The sequence below is a fragment of the Balaenoptera musculus genome, chromosome 4 (genome assembly GCF_009873245.2).
Source record: "Balaenoptera musculus isolate JJ_BM4_2016_0621 chromosome 4, mBalMus1.pri.v3, whole genome shotgun sequence".
Classification (NCBI taxonomy): domain Eukaryota; kingdom Metazoa; phylum Chordata; class Mammalia; order Artiodactyla; family Balaenopteridae; genus Balaenoptera; species Balaenoptera musculus.
In genome coordinates this window covers 59,359,599-59,381,769 of record NC_045788.1, presented here as the reverse complement: position 1 = coordinate 59,381,769, position 22,171 = coordinate 59,359,599, and positions in this window count along the sequence as shown.

Sequence of the window (22,171 nt, the reverse complement as noted above, 5' to 3'; positions counted from 1 at the left end):
ACACAGACAGCTGTCCATGAATGGCTGGGGTGACCCTTGGTCAGTTTTCCATCTGTCTTAGAGTAAAAAGTCCAGACTTAGACGCATATTAGCTGTATGACCTTGAGCAGCCTTCTTATGTTGCTTTTTCTCAGTGTCTTCCCCTGTAAAATGGAGGCACATCTAATACCTGCCTCATGGGGTGGTGGTAAGGATTAAGTTAGCACCTTGCTTGCCATAGACATTCCATATTTTTTTTTTCCCCACTCTGGTCTGAATCTGTCTATTCTGAGGAAGTCTGTAGTAGGTATAGGACTGTCTACTTCTACCTGCCTCTAAAGAGAGAAGTAGAGAAAGGTTTTACTGAATCAATTTTAAGATAATTCTGCAGTCATGTAGAAGTCACCACTTCCTTTTTGCCCTGGCTCCCAGGGGTATTAGGCTCCGAGGATGGATGCACAGGGAGACAGGGAATGACTGCTGCTGGGGAATGTCTTAGGCCTATCTCCAGTGCCATTGGCAGCTCTTAGAATATCGGGTTGACAAATCTAAATAACACCAATTATAATTGCATGACCGCCGTCTCTCAGTATCTCCCTGTACTGACCTCTCTCTCCTGCCCTTTCCCCTTCCTTAGACTAGTGGGTCTTAAGCTTGGTTACACATTGTAATCACCTATGGAGCTTTAAAAAATACAGATGCCTTGGTCCCATTCTCAGATATTCTCATTTTACTTGTCTGGGGTATAGTCTCAGTATTGGCCCTGTTAAAAGCTCTCCAGAAAAATCATTGCATTTTTGAACGCTGAAAATTTCAAAATTAATTTTGTTTTCAATGTAAAGTCCAAGTTAACACATGCCAATAATACAGTTAATAAAAAGAAATTGAGTCACAGTGCATAAAATTAATTTTATACTGTTAATAATGTTTTGGTATCTTAAGCTTATTTAAAACCTAGTTTAATGTAAACACCCTGCCCTGCGCCATAAATTTGAGGCTGTTGAGCCAGCTTCATGGGAAAGGTACCAGGCTGGAAGGAGTAGAGCAGTCGAATGTGGTCCTGTCATTTGCTGAAAGATTCTTAAGAGCCAGTGGTAGTTCAGAGTGCTCTCCTGCATCTCAGGTTAGCTCCAGGGATCTAAGGATCTCTTCTTTATTAGCTCTGCCCGTTGGGCTGCTAGTTGTGCTAAATGGATATTTTTCAACCCCAGTGTCATGAGACTCTGGTGTGTCATGAGATATGTTACAAGAAATGTGAAATAATAAGTTCTGGGGTTTAAGAATGAATTCCAGCAAACTTAAGGTTATCCTTGTAACAGCATTGTTTTCACTCACTTGCATGCCAATACCCTGTCTTGAATGGGAGAACATGGTGGAGTTACAATTACTATGGGGGACTGTCATTTGACATGAGTGTGTCCCTGTGGAACAAAGGTTGGGGTTTTGCAAAATCCAGTCTCCCAAGTCAGAGGAGTTCCTCACTGGGCCTCATTTGCAGCAGTGCATATTAATGGGGGTGGTGGAGAGAGCTGGACAAAGGGGCCTCTCTGTGTTCTGGTGCCCAGTCTCTTTTTTGGGGACAGAGAGGACCTTGATTTCTTACATTGGAGAAGGAAGCTTGTGTACAAGTTCACACCTTAAGGCATCTCTGAACTGAAAATGGAAAAAAATCTTCAGTAATGCTGCCAGTCTCTTCTCATCACAAAAAAATCAGTATATAAACATGTCAAATGTAAACACAATATTTTTAGGAAAAATAAGAAGAAAAGTATTATATACTTCGGGGGTTCTCCTGATAGAGTAATTGTGATCTGACCAGGAATTTTAATGTTTTCCGCTGAAGGTGAAGGAATGGGGTGCTTCATTTAACAGTTTCATTTGCTAGCTGAACTTGCTAGTTGCATAAAAAGAGAAATTACCAGTTAGGTAATTTAGATCAACACTTTGTTTTTTTTTTTCCTTTTCAAGGTTCCTGAGCAGAAGGGAAGATGAGGCTTGGAGAAGAAAGAAGGGCTAGGGAGAAATACGGTAAGCCCTCAGTAAGTGGCTGTGGGTAGTTGTCATGGTGGTGATGATAGTGTTGATAAATCTCTCCTGAGAAAGTTTTTCAAATCAGATGGAACATACTGCTTTGGTTTTTATGAGTACTGAGCTATTTTAAATATTATTTACTACTTTTGTGCTTAGAGTAGTTTTTTTTCTAGTAAGGAATTTGAATGCACGATAAAGGAAGAGGGATTTATGAAGAGCTTAGTATACCCAAATTGAAATCACCTGGATCTTGTTTTTTAATTTTCCTTGCTTACAACAAATGACTTAATTATACTTTGGTGTCTTAATTTTCATTTCAACTTCTCAACTTATTAGTGAGTAATATATGTGGAGTCCCTTGAGTTAAATGGACAAAGTGTCAAACAAACTTAAGGTTTTATTTTGCAGTACAGTTGATTAAATTGGGCAAGTAACTTAAAATATATGTTGAAGATTAGATTCCTCATGGTCATATGGCAAATTAAGTGAAGGGCTTTCAAAAAGTGTGATGGATTCCTATTACTATCTTATTACTACTAAACTATTAGTAAACTATTCCTATTACTATCTTATTACTACTAAACTATTAGCCACAAAAGTTTCAGAAAAATTCATGGATATAGCTCAAGGATGAGTTGCTTACAGAGAGAAAATCAGGAATGTTTTGGGGGTACTTCCCTAATCTTTCAGCTCAGACATTGCCCTGACTTCCCACAATACATCCGACAGGGCTGCTTCCTGAGACAAGTCTGCAAGGCCTGGTCTGACATATGTCATTTGTTGCACTACTCACATTGAATCATGATATTTTCCTTTCCTTCCAGCTCTTGCTCTTCATTTTACACCAGTCTTTATTTCACATTGCTTTTTATTTTACACTGACCCTAGGCACTTGGTGGCAGTATATGAAATCTCAGTTTTTTTATTCTGCAGATCATGTCTGGTGCTGTGGTTTTAGATCCATTACTGTTTACTGAGCTTTTATTGTCACTAGAGACAGCTTTGCATTTTAATAAAGTTTCCAGTCCTCTAGGACTCTCTCCCCTGAAACAACTCCAGCTCTCCAGGGCTGCTGAGGAGTTGAGCAGAGGGTAGAAGCCTTTGCGGACAGTGATGCTGGTGGTAGATAACTCCAGCTGTCATTACAAGATCATCCGGATAAGGGGGGACAATCAAGTAGGGCTTACAGTCCACTTGAGTCTTTCTGATTGTAAAACCAGCCATTTTTCAATTTAAATAATTTAAGGATTCCAGCTTCTCTATACTCTAAGGCTCATTTAGCCTCTTATTAGCTAACTGTTTTTACAGTTCAAGAGGTGGAAGGGAAGAGAGAGTGCAGATTTTTGTTATTGTTAATTCACAGCAGTGGGTAGTGGTGTGTAAATAAAAAATAAGCCAAACAAATGTGATGAGAAGAGAGACTAGAAATCCATACAAGTAATGATAATTGATTTTAAAAAGTTAATTAAAAGGAATAAAAAGGGACAAGTACTGCAGTGGCCTAGCATATTATCAACAGGCAAATGACAGAGAGGAGAATGAATTAGAAAATTGATTCCCAGCTAACTAGAACAAGAAACCAGATTAACACGGCTCTTAATTTTAACTTGAAAATCCCAAATTCTTTTCTGAGTCCTTCCCTCATAGTATTCTGACAATGATCTTATCTCACATTATTCCCATTGAAGGAAAGGCTGGGAGGAGTAGGAAGGAAAGAACAAAATGAAGTTGTAATTTCCCAGAGAATTCAGCTCAGAACCAATTTATAGAATCACCTGTGACACATCAATGACAGCAAATATAGCTAAGAAACCACAGTTTGCATAAGGTCTTCCTTTTTACTCCCTTAGTTGTAAGCCTTTTTTTTCCTTTTAAATTTTTCAACCTTTCCTTCTTCCTAAATCTTTGTGACCAAAGGCCAGTAACCTACAGTATTTATTTTCAAGTAGTGTATACAGGAGCTACCCTTCAAGTCATTGACTTCCACATAAGAAAATAGGACATGAGGGAACTGTCCAATAAGAAGGCGAGGCTCTTTCTGAACCTTTCAAGAGCATCTTTTGGTAGGACTATGTCTAACATTTTTGTGTAGGTATTCTAGGGATGGGACAGTTCTAGAGAATCATGTACTGGCTATGCCCATGGGTTTGTCTTTTCCTTTGCTTAGGAGACATCTTCTGCTCACATGAGGACACAGATTCCCCAGCATAGAGGTCAGAGTCTGAGTGAGAAGGTTGGTTAGTTAATTAGAGAAAGTATTTCCTGACAGAGGTAGGACCCATAGTTAACCACCAAGAGTTGAATCTGATTGAGGGATACTCTTTGAAGTATTAGAAAGACAATGATGACATGCAGATTGTTGAACAAACAAGGTCTTCAGCTTACACTTGAAAAAGAATTGTCTTATGTAGAAGGTAACATCTCCTTATATAGCTAGGGAGTTAAAACAGGAAGAAAGAGCAGGAAAACACTGCGTTGTATTTCTTTGTTTCCTCCCACCCTCCCTCTCTCCCTCCCTTCCTTTCTGCCTTCCTTCTTTCCTTCCTCTGCTTTCTTTTCTTCCCTTCCTTTCCTTCCCATCTCCCTCTTTCTAAACAATGGAAGCCCATCTTTGGATTATTAGAGAATTACCATAGATCTAATTGATGCATAAGTAGACCTCAGGAAAATATGGCATATTTCTATTCAAAGAACAGATTGTAAACTTCTGGATTGATGTTCTGCTTTTTTTTTTTTTCTTTCCCTCTCCTCTCATTTTAGAATTAGGGAACACAAAACAAACGTACCCAGATAAGCTATGAGTGCCAGAGATAGCTAAAATTGCTCGTGCTTCCTGTATTTCTGTTTTCTCTTTTTCAGACACTAGACCACTTGCTGTGATTTCTTTCCTGGACTGTAAGCTCTGTAAGATCAGGGGCCCTGATTGATTTCCTCATTACTGTACTCCTAGCATTTAGCACTGTGCCTAAATATTTGTTGAATGATTGAATTAATGGGATGTCCATTAATATCCTGTCAACAAAATGAGGATAAAGGATTGGTAAATTACAAGACCAGTTAACAAAAATAACATAAACATTACCTTACAGGTTTTTTTCTTTAATCTGCAGAAGTTCTATTAGAGAATTTCCCAAAATGTATTCAACAAAACATTAGCTCTGAAGAATAAAATAGATTTTTAAAAATGCAGAATAGGTGAGGAAAGTCTGTGGAGAAACTGTTTAGAATACTTTATATTATACAAAATTCAAAGAGATCTTTACAGTGTGATTTCTCAGAGTTTTTCAGGTACAGATTTTCACTGTAAATTTCCTAGAGAGGGACGTAACATGCTACATTTCCAAAGATTATTTGACCATGTTACTCTTTTACTTGGCACATCTTATAGGAGTACTATTGCATAAGACACACTTTGAGAAAAGTAGCATCTTAATTCAGCTTTACTTTCTTTAATTCTCTTTCTTTAGAATTTAAGTTCTAATTAATTTCTTCCACTGTGCAAAATACCTCCAAGCAAAAATGTGAATATAGTTAACAGAAGTGAACTTCACAATTAAAAGTAGGTAAGATGGTAAATTTTATGTTCTGTTTTTTTTTTTACCACAATTAAAAGTTTAAAAATACTCCTAAAATATTACTTTACTAAATAATAGATGAATCAGTATTTTACTAAGGGCTACAACAATGCACCAAAAAATTTATGGTATTGCCAAACAAAGGGCTTGATTTTGGGCTACAACATGTTATTGTATCCTCAGTAAGTATCTTGGTTTTGAACATTGAGCTATGGATCTCTTAGTGTGTGTTTTTAGTAATACTGCTTAGGATGACTATACAGAAAGATCTATGAATGTGTAGGGAAAGTTTATTGTAGTTTAGTAGAGTGGGTTTAAGACTAAGGTACAAGAGACTGGGTTGCAAAATTGACATTGTCACTGACTCAGAGTGCCACATTAAGTAAACCCTGCTTTCCTTATCTATAAGATAGCCTCCATCAGTAATTTTTTATCTTTTCCTTCCAGCACGGTTATCCCATCCTACATGGAACTCTAATAGACACAGCAGATAAAGGCAAGAGGTAAGAGGCCACTTGGCCTCCCTTCCCCCATGGCCCTAAGTATCCCCAAAAAGCCTAAGAGCTCAAGGAAACACAGTTTGAAAATCACGAGGCTAGATAATCTTTAGAGTTTTTCCCAAGTCTTACTCCTGCCACTAGAAGTAAGACTGAGGTAGAAAAGAATGTTTGTGTCCATATTAAAGCCTGTGAACCCCTGTAATTTTTACAGACTCACACAGCATTCAGCTATTACAGAATATAGAATACTGCATACCACATGTGGCAAGCACCTTTTGAATTTCAACATATATTTTGGGTTAAAAAATAAAATAAGAAAAAGATTACAAGAATGTACTCTTTTCTCAGTCACTTTATGGATACACTTTCAAGATATAGACTTGATGGTGAATTAAAAATTGAATGCAAATATTGTCACTGAGAAGCTGCCCATTTCTACAGTTTCTATGACTCTTTAGTTCTTAATGAGCAAGGTTTTGTGATGAAACAAAAAGTGTTAAGTACATAAATATGTGTATCTTTCAAAGCCTGCACTATATTATGGTTAAAAAACAGTACAGAAATGAATGAAAAACTATTTCAACCGAAATACTGCTTCTTGAACAGCCTTAAAATTATGACATGTTTACTGGGAAAATACATTACTCATGACAGGGGTTACAAAAGCAATATTAACCTTCTCGAAATTTAATAGCAAAGTCAGACAGGTAAAAATCAGTACCAGACGTAGTAACATAACTACTTTTGTTAAGATTGTATATAGGATAAAACAGATATTTAAAGCTACATTAAGACGTGGGTAAATAAATGGTCCTTTAGAAGATTCACAACACATATGCAACGAAAACCATGATGCAGATTGTGCTAAGGATAGCATTCTTGGAAATGAAAAAACCTTGTTCTTTCTTTTGCTTCTGTTATTTTGGGCACTGTTGCTTTTGCAGTTTTGTACAGTGTGTCAGACATTAAATTTACCCTTAAATATACATATATCTATTTTTTGAAGGCAGGCATTTGTTACGTTGACAAGTTACCAAACACTTTCGCTGTATTTAATGTGTGACTAACGAGTTTTTGTATTTAATGTGTGACTAACGAGTTTTTGTCATCTATAATCAAAGAGGATGTTTGCTTCTGCAAAAAATATATAATTTAACCCAAAACTAGCCAAGAACTAGTATTATATTAAGCCAAGAACTCATAGTAGTGGTTAAAAAAATGTGTGATGAAATATAGATGATAAAATTGCCACTTACCATCAAAAGCAAGTTTGCTTTACAAAATAATTTTTTTCTGAAATTTATTTTGTCACTATAGTTTTATCATATAATATGTTACTTGCCTAATAATTTAATGTTGATGTTTAAAAGAGATTCATGTTTTTAATTATTTCATTGTTTTTATAACCCTAAAATATTTCATTAAAATCTCTGAGTTTTTACTTATTTTAAAATAGAGAGTGCTCTAGCTTGAGACATATTAAAAAAATAAAGGTCAAAAGTCATAAAGGATAATAGCTGATGGTTTTGATAATGCTAATTATATATTACTGAGAATAAAGGTAGAAAAGGAAATATGAATACTAAAGAAAGATAAACATCCCAATGCTGGATTAAAAAAAAATAATGAAAAAACTCTTAAAATGTCTTTGTACTTCACTGTCATAATTCAAAGACATAATGAAGCCTGAATTAAAAATGTCAGTTTCTGTGAGTGTTGATAACTTGGTTCTTTGTTGGGCAAGTCAAAATATGTCTGTTTGATAGGCAAAAATGACAGACTAAAAATGGGAGAATTTGGATCTAAAAAAAGAAACACACACACACACACACACACACACACACACACACACACGACTTTAAAAAAGGTCCATAATGTACTTGAAGGAGAAGACCTATAGGGTAGGAGGCAATATCTTTAGGAAGTCACCGAGCAGCACTAAAAAGCAATGTCTATGGCCAATCAAAACGATTTCTGTGACTGCTGGGGCTCTTGCATCCCCGTCTTTACACTAGACTGGAAACCCTTTGTACTAATTACCAGACTGTACCAGATTTTCTGGTTCAGTTCAATCCTATAATTGACTGACAGTGATGGGCAAGGAAGGGGAAAAATTCAGGCTCACCACTGCAAGCAGAGGGTCAGAAATGGTTTCACAGAGAGCTGGTCACAGGCTGGCACTAAAAGCAGGGTTAAGCAAGCATCATCAGCACTTTCTTCTAATTCTCAGGTTAAAAAGGAAATGAGGAAGAAAAAACAACAGTCCAGGCTGTTCTCATCTTACAGACCAATTCTTAGCGTGCAACCATTTTACATAAAATGAATGGAGAATAGCTTCAAGGGTAAATGGTAATTTTAGATGTCATTGATTTTTATTTTGCTTTTGGGAAGTGGATACAGGTTTGTCTCCAAAACTCAAATAGGGTCATTTTGCTAAAGTTAAACAGTCTTTTGTTTATTTACAGAAACCAGGAAAAACAATGCTGCTATTTAATTCCTAGGGCTAAAAAAATCATTAAAGTGCAAGGCTTATTTAGAAAGCCTGTGATAGGTTATGTAATCAAACTTAAGCATTTGAAAGCATCATAATTCTCACATCCTTTGCTTGTTTATAATTCACTGATTTGGATTTACTGTGTGTCTTTAGTAATAAAATGGTTGCCCATGAATCTATACCTTTTAAAATAAAAGTTTGAATAATAATTTACATGAACTTATAGTTAATGCATTAAAAAAAATAGAACACATTGAGCACTGGATTAAAGACTTAGTCGGCTGACCATCATTTGTTATTTGCTTAGAACTGTTCTCCACCCACTTTATTTCTAACCAAAAGAGCAACTCTAGCCTTAGCTACACCAAACATTAAAAGCGCAGGTACCCGGAATCAGGGTCAAAATGAGACTCAGGTCATTCGGTAGGCAAGTAAGAATTATGTACTATCATGTTGAGGTCAGTTGACTTGAAATTTAATCACAGGTTAAGCCCCTTTTCTTTCCAGGCTAAAGAGTAAGCAACACCTGTGCCAGCAGCAGCTTACATTGCAGTTGACATAGCAGCCAGTTCAATTTTTAGTTACAAGTCAATTACTTACTGGAATAGAAAGAGAACATTTCATTCATTCCATGGATGGTCACTTTTCTGGAGAAACCTGTCAGGCTTTCTTTCTCCAAAAGAAGAAAAGAGAAGAAAAAGTGAAAGTTAAAAATAAGTGATATGCTGCAAAAGTTCTAGAGCTAGGCCAGCACACTATAGCAGAGAAGTTGTACAAATAGCTTACCTTCCAAATACTGAACAGAGCTGTCTTGTAAATGAGGCCTATCCCAGCTGATAAGTCCTGGGACTTTCCTCATCAGAGAATCAAAACAGGTGAAATGATAATTGGTGATCTACACCTGAGAAGAGGGCCAGCTGACTATATGAAAGGAGAGAGCAAATGAGTAAACTGTCTTTCCCCAGCTACAGTCAGCCCTTGTGCAAGGGGAGTTTCAAATGCACTGGCTATAGACTTTTGTCCAAAGCTGTGGTTCTTTTTTTTTTTTCTTTTTTTCTTCTTTCTTTCTTTTCTTTTCTTTCTTTCTTTTTTTTTTTTTTTCCTTAGTGAAGCTAGATTAGTTCATACAAAACTCAACAATACAGCACTGAAACCCATTGTTGATATTCAACATTTTTTCACATAGCGGAACAGAACAGACATACGGTATCTAGGAAACCATGGGCTGGATTACAAACTGATGATATCTCATCCTTCTGGGGGCCTGTAATCCTTTTTATTACCTACCACAGTAAAAAAAAAAAAATCACTGTGTGTGGGGGGAAACTCTTTCAGAATAAATCAATAACATTGCTATTCTTAGGTAAATAGGATAAATTAAAATGAAATCTTGCTTGTAACACTAAATCCCAAAGTACCATTTGCCTTTTATGCAAGTTAATGATTTTTAAACTTAACCTTTATGTGAGCTTCCATAGGTTTAAAAAATTAAAATATTTGTAGATATTTGCTTAATAACAGTGTTCAAAATTAACTTGGACTTTCAATTTCTTATGATAAATACCTGGAGAGTTATTTATTTCAAAGTGCCCAATATTGAGACTAAGGACTGAGTACAAAGTAATTTTCATTAATTTGTTCTAAAATACATGTGTTGGGTTATTAGTATACTATATTTATTTTTTACATTAAGAACACACTGAACTTCAAGATTCGGGGGGGCATACTTACCTGATATCTAGTAAATTTCTTTAAACTTTTTTTAACCCCATGTCTTTTTAATTTTTTCATTTTTTAAAATGCATTTCCTGATTATGTTTAACTGCAAAGCCATTCTTTGCAAGGAAGTTATGCCTATTAACCTTTTTGAAAATCTGGTCCAATCCCTTTTTAAGATGCAATCCAGTTCCCATACTTTTCTTGAGCCTCCAAATGGTCTAGGTAGCCACAGAAGTGATTGTTCCTACCAGTTTCTTTTCATCACTTCTGCAATTGACCAATTGACAACTGATTGATGGTTATCTTTTCACTTCAACAATGAAAGAAATTACCATCACTATAGCTATGTACAGTAAACGCCTCCAGAGTAAATTACATGATTCTAAAATTCTCCTTAGCTCACTTAGTAAAACATCAACACAAAAAAGTTTCTTTTTGCGCCTCCCTTCCTGTACTGCAGATTTGGCCTTTTCTGTCAGCTGCAAAAAAAAGAACTTGACAGCTTCTTTAAAAAGAGGAGTATAAAGGAACTTGAATAAAGGATGGCACTGGGCCTGTCTCAAGCAAGTGGCCATTCTTTGCACTTGGAAAAAAATTAGGCATGTGAGCACAGATAAGCCCTATAAGAATACTCTAAAGACTATTCCCAGTGACCTTGAGATTCTCTTTCCTTCTGTAACCATTCCTGAACATCAGGCTGACAACATAGATTCTGAACACAAATCTCCAACTTATTTTGAGTAGGTGTTATTTCTCATTGAAAAGAAAACATCCTTAAAATTTTAAACTCCCTTACTACACTGCAGAGACTCCCTTGCTCTTTCTAAAAGTGCTCAAACAAGTGCTATTATGCAGGTGTCACATTCATCCATTATGATATGTTGATGGACAAGGGCTTTAAATTCCACCACCAAATCTAAACTTACTGTAAATGTGTATTTTATTCTCATATCAAAGTTCTGAATCTTGTCAAGGAAGGGTATTCAAACTTTTTTTTCTATCCCAATTAATTAATTTTTTTTTTTTGATGAAGTAAATATGCTGCTATGAAAGATGGGACTGATTTACTCTCTTATTCTGCTCCCACCCCTCTCTAAGACCACGTTTTAAAAGTAAAAAACGGGGCTTCCCTGGTGGCGCAGTGGTTGAGAGTCTGCCTGCCGGTGCAGGGGACACGGGTTCGAGCCCTGGTCTGGGAAGATCCCACATGCCGCGGAGCAACTAGGCCCGTGAGCCACAAATACTGAGCCTGCGTGTCTGGAGCCTGTGCTCCGCAACAAGAGAGGCCGCGATAGTGAGCGGCCCGCGCACCGCGATGAAGGGTGGCCCCCACTTGCCGCAACTAGAGAAAGCCCTGGCACAGAAACGAAGACCCAACACAGCCAAAAATAAATAAATAAAAAATAAAGAATTATTTAAAAAAAAAAAAATAAGGAAAACTCAAAAAAAAAAAAAAAAAAAAAAAGTAAAAAACACACCCAAACAGACAGGAAACACGATTTCTCACTATTTCCCTTGATGTCTTAGATCCATAAAATTTGTTCTACTGAATATTACAAGGTAAACTGAACTAGAGTTTTATTGTCTAGAATGACTTGGCACTGTTTGGATCTTCTTCCACTCTATCACTGTTAGGAAGTTAAATAGCAATAAAGGAAAGTAGATTCCACTCTATCACTGTTAGGAAGTTAAATAGCAATAAAGGAAAGTAGATTCCTTTATTCACTGCCAACTCCACCTAGGACTTGGGCTAGTGTTCTCATAATTCTGGCTTCAGATATTTAATCAGACAATAAGATTTTATTAAATGCTGACTTTATGTCCTTTATAGTGGTAAGCTCCACAATGTGTAAGAAACATGAGATAAGATCTTGCCCAGCAGAAATGGATAATTTATTTGGAGAAATAAGATATACAGGAGGAAATAGCTGCTGGATGAAACATAATGTACACATTATATAGATAACACATATATGACAGCATTAGATATTGTCACGTGATACTTGGCATATTGACAGCACTAAATAAATTTTGTTTACTAAAAAAACAATTTATCATCTTCCCTGTTACCTTTGCTATATTTGTCAGTGATATTATTATTCAAATATCCCAGATAAAATTCATGAAATGTCACTTTTATTTCTTTACATTTGCTCTCCAAAGACCTACATACTAGTCTAGATCTGTAGCAGGTCATACCAGTGTTAACAAAACTGCTTTCGAGATGATCTGATCTGCCATCTGTAGCCACAGCATCACTGTTGGAATAACCTTTCTCCAGCTCTACTTTTACCATGTTACACACACCTTGGTTTTAGAATCTACAATGCTTCTTTTTTTTGCATATTGCATGAAGTTGTTGGAACTTTCAAGTCCAGGGAACTTCCTTGCTGGTTAGTAGGGCACTGCAAAATCTAGTTCCAAGGTAGTACCTCTCCAATCTTATTTCCCATCAACAAGCTAACTATTTAATGATAGTATATCTTACTATTACATGCGTACCAAGCTGTTCCATCTTTTATCCTTACCTTCTGAATTCAGGGTTCAAATAAATCATAGCCCACTTACGAATCTTTCCCTGCAGTAGCAGCTCACATATTTCTTTCTATTCCCTAATGTGTTTCATTTAATATTGACTTCAATGCACATTTGGCCCAGTTTGAATGTCACCCCCTTTACTAAGATTTCCTTATCAATTCAAATAAAATGAATATCTTCTTCTACTATGCCCCATACTTCTTGGCACACGTTTATATAATACACATTATATTGGATTGTATTTGGATGTCATTTCCCTAAGTAGAATTTAGGAAAGAAACTGTATTGTATGCACATTTTTATGTCCAGTACTGGTATATAGATGCTCAATAAATGATTATTCAATAAAGACACAGTCCTAAGGAACTCTCAATCCAGAGAGGAGTTTATATTAATTGTGAGATTAAGATGGTAGCTGAATAAGTAAAACGGATTGGCAGTTGAAAGATCAGCAATTCCTTTAGAAAGCTAAACTGAATTTTCTTCTTTCTTTTTATTGATGTATAGTTGATGTATAATATTATATAAGTCACAGGTGTACAATATAGTGATATGCAATTTTTTTTTTTGGTCAGTCCCAAACTCCCTAACTATCCCTCCCCCCACCCTTTCCCCCTGGTAACCATAAGTTTGTTCTCTGAGTCTGAGTTTGTTTCTGTTTTGTAAATAAGTTCATTTGTATCTTTTTCTTTTTTAGATTCTGCATAAAAGTGATATCATATGATATTTCTCTTTCTCTGTTTGACTTGCTTCACTCAGTATGACAATCTCTAGGTCCATCCATGTTGCTGCAAATGACATTATTTCATTCTTTTTAATGGCTGAGTAATATTCCATTGTATATATGTAAATAAACTGAATTTTTAAAGTTAATATTTAAATGTTTGTGTAATGAGGACCATATCAAAGGCAATTGCTTGGAATATGGAAATTTCCCATAGAAACATAGTTGCATTTTTAGATCAGTCCACAAATTGCCTGCTTGGTCCATAACCTTGCCAAGTAGTGATAACACAGCCATTTATTGAATATTTGCTAGTTTGAACCCTGTAATAAGTTCTTCACATAAACCTAGTTCTCAGGATTACCTTATTAAGTAGTTATTATCACTGCCATTTTACAGATAGAAAGCTTGGAGTTATAGAGGTTAACTGAATCTCTCAAGGCTACCTGGTCAGTAACAGCACAGCTGTGACTGGAGCCGGTCCTATCTGGCTCTACACTTTACATTGTTCAAAACTGACTCTGACGGTGCAGATGGTATTCCTCAGTTAATAACCTTGGGAGTCTGTAAGGGATAAATATGGGGGAGGAAAATAAAAGAGGAGGAAAGTTTCCTATTCCTCATCACACAACCAGTCTGGAATATCATTGCTAAAAATTTTTCTTTGTGTATTCTGAGTTTTCTTTCTTCACACATTTCCTACTGACCCAGAGGCCTTCCTCAATGTTTCAGGTTATCAGTGTCTTAATTTTTAAAAAATTCTCTGTGGACCCCTACTTAGACCTTCCAAGTTCTTCATACATCTTTCTCTGCCTAGTCAAAATAGCTATTACTTTAGGACATGTGGGAGTATAAAACTACACTGAAGTTGAAGCAATTCTTGCTAACATGTGAATGATGGATAGATGTTGGATTCTTCTTTCATGTAAGCACTTTGAAAAAAATACTCAGCCGAAGTGAATACGTAAGGTTTAAAATTTCAGGCCTTGAAGCCATGTAAGTAAAACAGGCATTTTCCATAGAAACTTCAACCTATGAACAGAAGGGATTTAGAAATACATGTGGTGGTGGCGTGTGTGAGATGTAAGAGATTGTGCAGGCAGCTCTGCCTGAGAATCAGCTTCTTTTGTGATTTTTGATTTGGGGGAGACAGTCATGGACCCTTTTGAGAGTATGTTGAAGGCTCCCTCCTCACTTACACACAACCTTTTTATGTATTATTTCATGGAATTTATGGACCTTTTTGGAAACCATGGGGTTGAAGATTAAAAAACTCTGCCCAAAGCTGCTGGATTTTTTGGGGGGAGGGCGGGGATAGGGAGGGGGTACTTCTCTTTATTGCTAAGCAAGTGGATCTTAACCATGATTTCATATTAGAATTAACAGGGGGAGTCTACCATCAGATATTCTGATTTAATAGTTATGTAGTGAGTTCTGAGTAGCAGTAATTTTTCAAAAAGCTCTCCTAGTGATTCTGATGTGCAGCTAAGTTTAAGAACCATTGTTCTAAGCTAGCGATTCTCAAAGTGTTGTCCTGGACCAGCTGCATCCTCTGTCGTCATCGTGCTGTCTTCACTTTTAATTCACAGATGGCTTGAGAGGGATGGGAGTACAGAGGTAATCATTCTGTCAGGACAGGAGATACAGACTTGAGAGCCATTGTAATAGAAATGGCAGTGTAAACTAGCAGAGTAGATGAGTGGTCTGAAGGAACGTAGCATGTACAGTGAGAAAATAACCACAAGGTCAGCAACTCAGGGAATACCCACAGTTTGAATTAGGAGGAGGAAGAAACACTGCCAGAGGAGAAAGAAACCTGGCAGAGAGACAGGAAGAGAACACGGACTACACAGTGGCATAAAAACTTGAAGACAGGCTGACCAATCAGCAATGTCAAATGAGGCCTGCAGTTGATTGGGCTGATCTTAAAAAAGGACAAAGGAGTTGGCTAGAAGGAAGTCATTGATAACTTTTGACTGAGGAGTTTAATACTGGGGTGGAGGGAAAGTCAGACTCTGGAGATTCAGAAGAGAATGGGAGGAGAAGAATGAGGTGCAGTAGGTATAAAAAATATCTTTCAAGACTGGTTGGGGGACTTTCCTGGTGGCACAGTGGTTAAGAATCTGCCTGCCAATGCAGGGGTCACAGGTTTGAGCCCTGGTCTGGGAAAATCCCACATGCTGTGGAGCAACTAACCCCGTGCACCACAACGACTGAGCCTGCGTGTCACAACTACAGAAGCCCACATGCCTAGAGCCCGTGCTCTGCACAAGAGAAGCCAACTCAATGAGAAGGCTGCGCACTACAACGAAGAGTAACCCCCGCTCGCCGCAACTAGAGAAAGCCCGCGCGCAGCAACGAAGACCCAACGCAGCCAAAAATAAATAAATAAAATAAATAAATTTTTATATATATATATATATATATATATATATATATATATATATATATATATATATAAAGACTGGTTGAGAAAGAAGGAAGGAGGGCAGTGATTGGGAGCAGCAGTGATTGGGAGTAGAAGTATTCATATTTAAGAACTAAAGGAAGAAGCCTTCAGGAGACTTTGTTTGTTGAAGAAGTGGGAAGAGGAGCTATCATGAGAAAAAAGAACAAAGTCAGGAGTAGAAAAGAAGTAAAAGGACTCAGAGTGCCTTAGGAGTGGAGAAAGAAAACAAAGAAGGATTTATGTGGAAGAATGGTTTGTGAAGGTAAAGAGTATGAAATAGGTCATGCCCGATCGCATCAAACTTCTTTGTGAAGCAGGAGTAAAATCATTCACTAAGGCTTTAATTTTTTTTTTCCTTTTTTGGATAAGAGATGGCAGAAGGTAAAGGTGCACAGGGATTTAGAAGAAGAAAAAAAGGAATGAGAAAAAAATGCATTTCTCTGTGGCCTAGTACTGGCTCTCTCCTTACTTCCGTGTCTCTATTTTGCATACTTCTATCATGTTAGCTCTTGCCTGCTTGACTTAGAGTACTTGCCTTTTCAGTAGCTCTTTCCCCAACATGCTCCATAACAGGTCACGGTCCCCAGAATTTGCCCTTAGCCCTCTTCTCTATTCAGTCTCCACTTTCTCCTTGGCCATCACTCCCATGTCTTTATCAAATTGGTTGTCAAATTCAAACCCAGCCCTAGTCTTTCTCTTGAATTCTAGATCTGTATTTAGCTGTCCACTGGACATTTAGTACCTCAGCTTCACAGTGTTTAAAATCAAATTCTTTATCTGCTTCACTGTGAATCAATGTAAACATGCTCCCCTGTCTTCAGGTTCCTGTCTGTCTTTACCACACTCCCCATTAATTACAGTGGTCTCCAAAGCAAGAAGCTATCAATGATCTCTTCATATTTCTCAATTCTGATAACTAATAATTGTCTATTTTTTATTAATTTTACTTCTCAAATATTGCATCTTTTCTAATTCATATCTTGAAGTTCAACCCTCCATTGTCTGTCACAGTAACCTTCTAACAGATCTCTCAGGTTCTAATAATATGTTCCCTCTTTAACCATCGTCCATTTCATGACCAGAGATGTTATTCTAAAATGCAGATCTGTCTATGTCCCTCACCTTTAATGACTATCCATTTCCTACAGCTATGGTTTTCTGGAACCCAGGGTTCTGTAGAGAGGTTTTAAGAACTCCAAAATAAAATTATAAATATGATAATGAAAATGCATTTGTATCACTGATTAAAGTCTATTGCTACAGCATACATGATACAGATACATACGCCAATGGTGAAAAATATACTAAATGTACTACTAGACTTCTGGAGAATCCAGAGAAAAATCCAAGAATATGCATTCATGATGCTTGAAGAACAATAAGTATGAAGGCTAGTATGGCAAGGAAACTTTCCAAACCAAATGGCCCAAAGTATTAATATCACCATTTCCACGACTTTCATGTCTTTACCTGCAATAAGAGAGATGTATTACAAATAAACTACATAATACATACATAACAGGAGAAAGTGCTTAGCTCTGAAACATTAAATCAGGTGGGAAGAATGTGGAAAGATATATTTGTACTCCTCGAATAAAAGTAGGGAAAATAGTAGGAGTAGTGATTTTTTTATAAAGGTGATTAATGAAATATGTTTGAGGAATCATCCAATTTGCATAGGCAAGCATTAGCTCTTAAGAAAATGCTGTTTTCTTTGCAGAACAGTTTTAGTTTATTCTGTGCAGATCACCAATTTTTATTTTATTTTATTTTGGATGCAGAGAAATTGGATCTGGTCATATATTTGTTTTTTTTATTGAGGTATACTTGATTTACAGTGTTTTCAGGTGTACAGTAAAAGTGATTCAGATATATATATATATATTATATATGAATTAAGTATATGTATTTACTTTTTTAGATTCTTTTCCATTATATGTTATTACAAGATATTAAATATAGTTCCCTGTGCTATACAGTAGGTCCTTGCTGTTTATTTTATATATAGTATTGTGTATCTGCTAATCCCCAATTCCTAATTTATCCCTCTCCCTTTTTCCCCTTTGGTAACCATAAATTTGTTTTCTATGTCTGTGAGTCTATTTCTGTTTTGCATATAAGTTCATTTGTATCACTTTTTTAGATTCCACATATAAGTGGTATGATATTTGTCTTTGTCTGACTTACTTCACTTAGTATGATAATCACTTAGTCCATCCATGTTGCTGCAAATGGCATGATTTCATTCTTTTTTATGGCTGAATAATATTCCATTTTACACACACACACGCCCCAGATCTTCTTTATCCATTCATTTGTCGATGGACATCCAGGTTGCTTCCATGTCTTGGCTACTGTAAATAGTGCTGCTGTGAACACTGGGGTGCATGTATCTTTTTGAATTAGAGTTTTTGTTTTTTCTGGATATATGCCCAGGAGTGGGATTGCTGGATCATATGGCAACTCTATTTTTCATTTTTTAAGGAACCTCCAGACTGTTTTCTGTAGTGGCTGCACCAATTTTGCATTCCCACCAACAGTGTAGGAGGGTTCCCTTTTCTTCACACCCTCTCCAGCACTTATTATTTGTAGACTTTTGATGACAGCCATTCTGACGAGTGTGAGGTGATATCTCATTGTGGTTTTGATTTGCATTTCTCTAATAATTGGTGATGTGGAGCATCTTTTCATGTGCCTGATGACCATCTGTGTGTCTTCTTTGGAGAAATGTCTATTTAGGTCTTCTGCCCATTTTTTGATTTTTTTTGGTTTTGTTTTTGTTTTTTTGATATTGAGCTGTATGAGCTGTTCATGTATTTTGGAAATTAACCCCTGTCTGTTGCATCATTTGCAAATATTTTCTCCCATTCCATAGATTGTCTTTTTGTTTTGTTTATAGTTTCTTTTGCTGTGCAAAAGTTTTTTAAGGTTAATTAGGTCCCATTCATTTATTTCGGCTTTTGTTTTCATTACTGTAGGAGATGGATCCAAAAAAAAAATATTGCTGCAATTTATGTCAAAGAGTGTTCTGCCTATGGTTTCCTCTAAGAGTTTTATAGTATCTGGTCTTACATTTAGGTCTTTAATCCATTTTGAGTTTATTTTTGTAAATGGTGTTAGAGAATGTTCTAATTCTTTTACATGTAGCTGTCCAGTTTTTCCAGCACTACTTATTGAAAAGATTGTCTTTTCTCCATTGTGTATTCTTGCCTTCTTTGTCAGAGATTAATTGACTGTAAGTGTGTGGGTTTATTTCTGAGCTTTCTATTCTGTTCCATTGATCTAGTGTCTGTTTTTGTGCCAGTACCATACTGTTTGATTACTGTAGCTTTGTAGTATAGTCTGAAGTCAGGGAGCATGATTCCTCCAGCTCTGTTCTTCCTTCTCAAGATTGTTTTGTCTATTCGGGGTCTTTTGTGTTTCCATGCAAATTAAAAAATTTTTTGTGCTAGTTCTGTGAAAAATGCCATTGGTAACTTGATAGGGATTGCATTGAATCTTTAGATTGCTTTGGGTAGTATGGTCATTTTAACAATATTGATTCTTCCAATCCAAGCACATGGTATATCTTTCCATCTGTTTGTGTCATCTTCAGTTTCTTCCATCAGCATCTTACAGTTTTTGGAGTACAGGTCTTTTGCCTCCTTAGGTAGGTTTATTCCTAGGTATTTTATTCTTTTTGATGCCATGGTAAATGGGATTGTTTCCTTAATTTCTCTTTCTGATAGTGCATTATTAGTGTATAGAAACTCAACAGATTTCTGTATATTAATTTTGTATCCTACAGCTTTACTGAATTCATTGATGAGCTCTGATAGTTTTCTGGTAGCATTGTTAGGATTTTCTACGTACAGTACCATGTCATCTGCAAACAGTGACAGTTTTACTTCTTCCTTTCTAATTTGGATTCCTTTTATTTCCTTTCCTTCTCTGATTGCTGTGGCTAGGACTTCCAAAACTGTTGAGTAATAGTGGCGAGAGTGGGCATCCTTGTCTTGTTTCTGATCTTAGAGGGAATGCTTTCAGCTTTTCACTGTTGAGTATGATGTTAGCTGTGGGTTTGGCACTTAGTAGGAACAGCAATTTACTCTCCTGACAGGCAGACCATGTGCTTCTCTTTCTTTTCCCTTCCTTGCTCTGTCTGAACCCCAGTTGATGCCCCTTCCTAGGCTGCCCTCACATTTCATCTCCATACAAAGCTGCCAGGAACTCGCTGTGACTGAATTGCTTCCCCCTCATCAGGATAGGCACCTCTACTGAAAAACTCTTTATCTTGGTAGAATGAAAAAGAAACTGGCCACATCATCATCATTATTACTTTTTTTTTTTTTTAATAAATTTATTTATTTATTTATTTTTGGCTGCATTGGGTCTTCGTTGCTGAGCGCGGGCTTTCTCTAGTTGTGTCAAGCGGGGGCTACTCTTCATTGCGGTGCGCGGGCTTCTCATTGCGGTGGCTTCTCTTGTCGCGGAGCATGGGCTGTAGGCACATGGGCTTCAGTAGTTGTGGCACGCAGGCTCAGTAGTTGTGGCTCGTGGGCTCTAGAGTGCAGGCTCAGTAGTTGTGGCACACGGGCTTAGTTGCTCCACGGCATGTGGGATCTTCCCGGACCAGAGCAATGTTGACAAAATTCTGAGAGATGAGAAAATGAGGGAACAAACACTGAGAAAGCCCAAGGGAATGGAAGGAGAAATATCTAATGTAAATTAATAATAATTCTATTGCCAACAGGATGCAGTCCTTGATATCAGTGGGTTTCCAACTTTTTTGAAGTCACAGATCTTTACAGTCAAAACATATTTCCTAGAAGGTTGACACAGAACATAATTCTTGATAGTAGTGGAATATGACAGGAGTGAATATGAAAAGAAAAATGAACAAGATACAGGAATACTCAAGCAGCAGTTTAGTATAGGGGTTAAATGCAAGAACTCCGGTGTCACGCTATCTAGGTTTTAATCCTGGTTCCACCTCTAAAATAGGGGTAATAAAATCTATCCCCCCCCAAAAAAAAACCCTATCCCAAAGGGTTGTTATGGGGATTAAATGAGTTAATATATGTAAATCACTTAGAACAATGTTCTATCCAAAATAAAGATTAGTTATGTTTATAGTTATCCTCACTCACATTTAAAATATAAAAAAATTAGTAATTTCTCCAAGACACTCCAAAGCAATCTCCATTTTTTTTTAAATAAATTTATTTTTATTTATTTATTTATTTTTGGCTGCGTTGGGTCTTTGTTGCTGTGCGTGGGCCTTCTCTAGTTGCAGCGAGCGGGGGCTACTCTTTGTTGCAGTGTGTGGGCTTCTCATTGTGGTGGCTTCTTTTGTCGCGGAGCACAAGCTCTACGTGTGCAGGCTTCAGTAGTTGTGGCGCATGGGCTCAGTAGTTGTGGCTCGCGGGCTCTAGAGCGCAGGCTCAGTAGTTGTGGCGCACCGGCTTAGTTGCTCTGCGGCATGTGGGATCTTCCTGGACCAGGGCTCGAACCCGTGTCCCCTGCATTGGTAGGCGGATTCTTAACCACTGCACCACCAGGGAAGCCCCAATCTCCATTGTTGTAGTTTACCCAAATGTTGTTATACAACCTTGCAGAGGCCCAGAGTTTTGGGGAACAATGATTTAAAACCTCAGTATATTATCAGGAGTCTTAAAAATGTTGATACCCTTTGATTCTGTAATTTTACCTTAAGGAACCTAGCCTAAGGAAATGATAAAAATGCAAACAATTATAAACAAAAATATTCATCACAGCATTATTTATGAATAAAAATTTTTAAAACTAAATGTCAAAAAATAGGGGAATAAATAAGGAATGATTTAAATAGATGATAGAATATTTATAAGGTAGAATATATGCAGTCATTAAAAATGTTGGCCTCTGGCTATCTTTCATAATGAATGTTAATTATATGTGAAAACGCTGATGGTATAGTGGTAAATGAACTCAGCAAAATATATAACTGTATAGTCTGGTCTTGACTCTTTAAAAATATGTCTAGAATACACCTTTGAAAATATACTAATAAATTAACATTATTTCAGAGGGTTAGAACAAAGGTCATCAAACTTCTTCTGTAAAGTGTCAGCTAATGTAAACATTTTAGGCTTTGCAGACCATAGAGTTTCTGTCACAACTACTAGACTCTGCTGTTGTGGT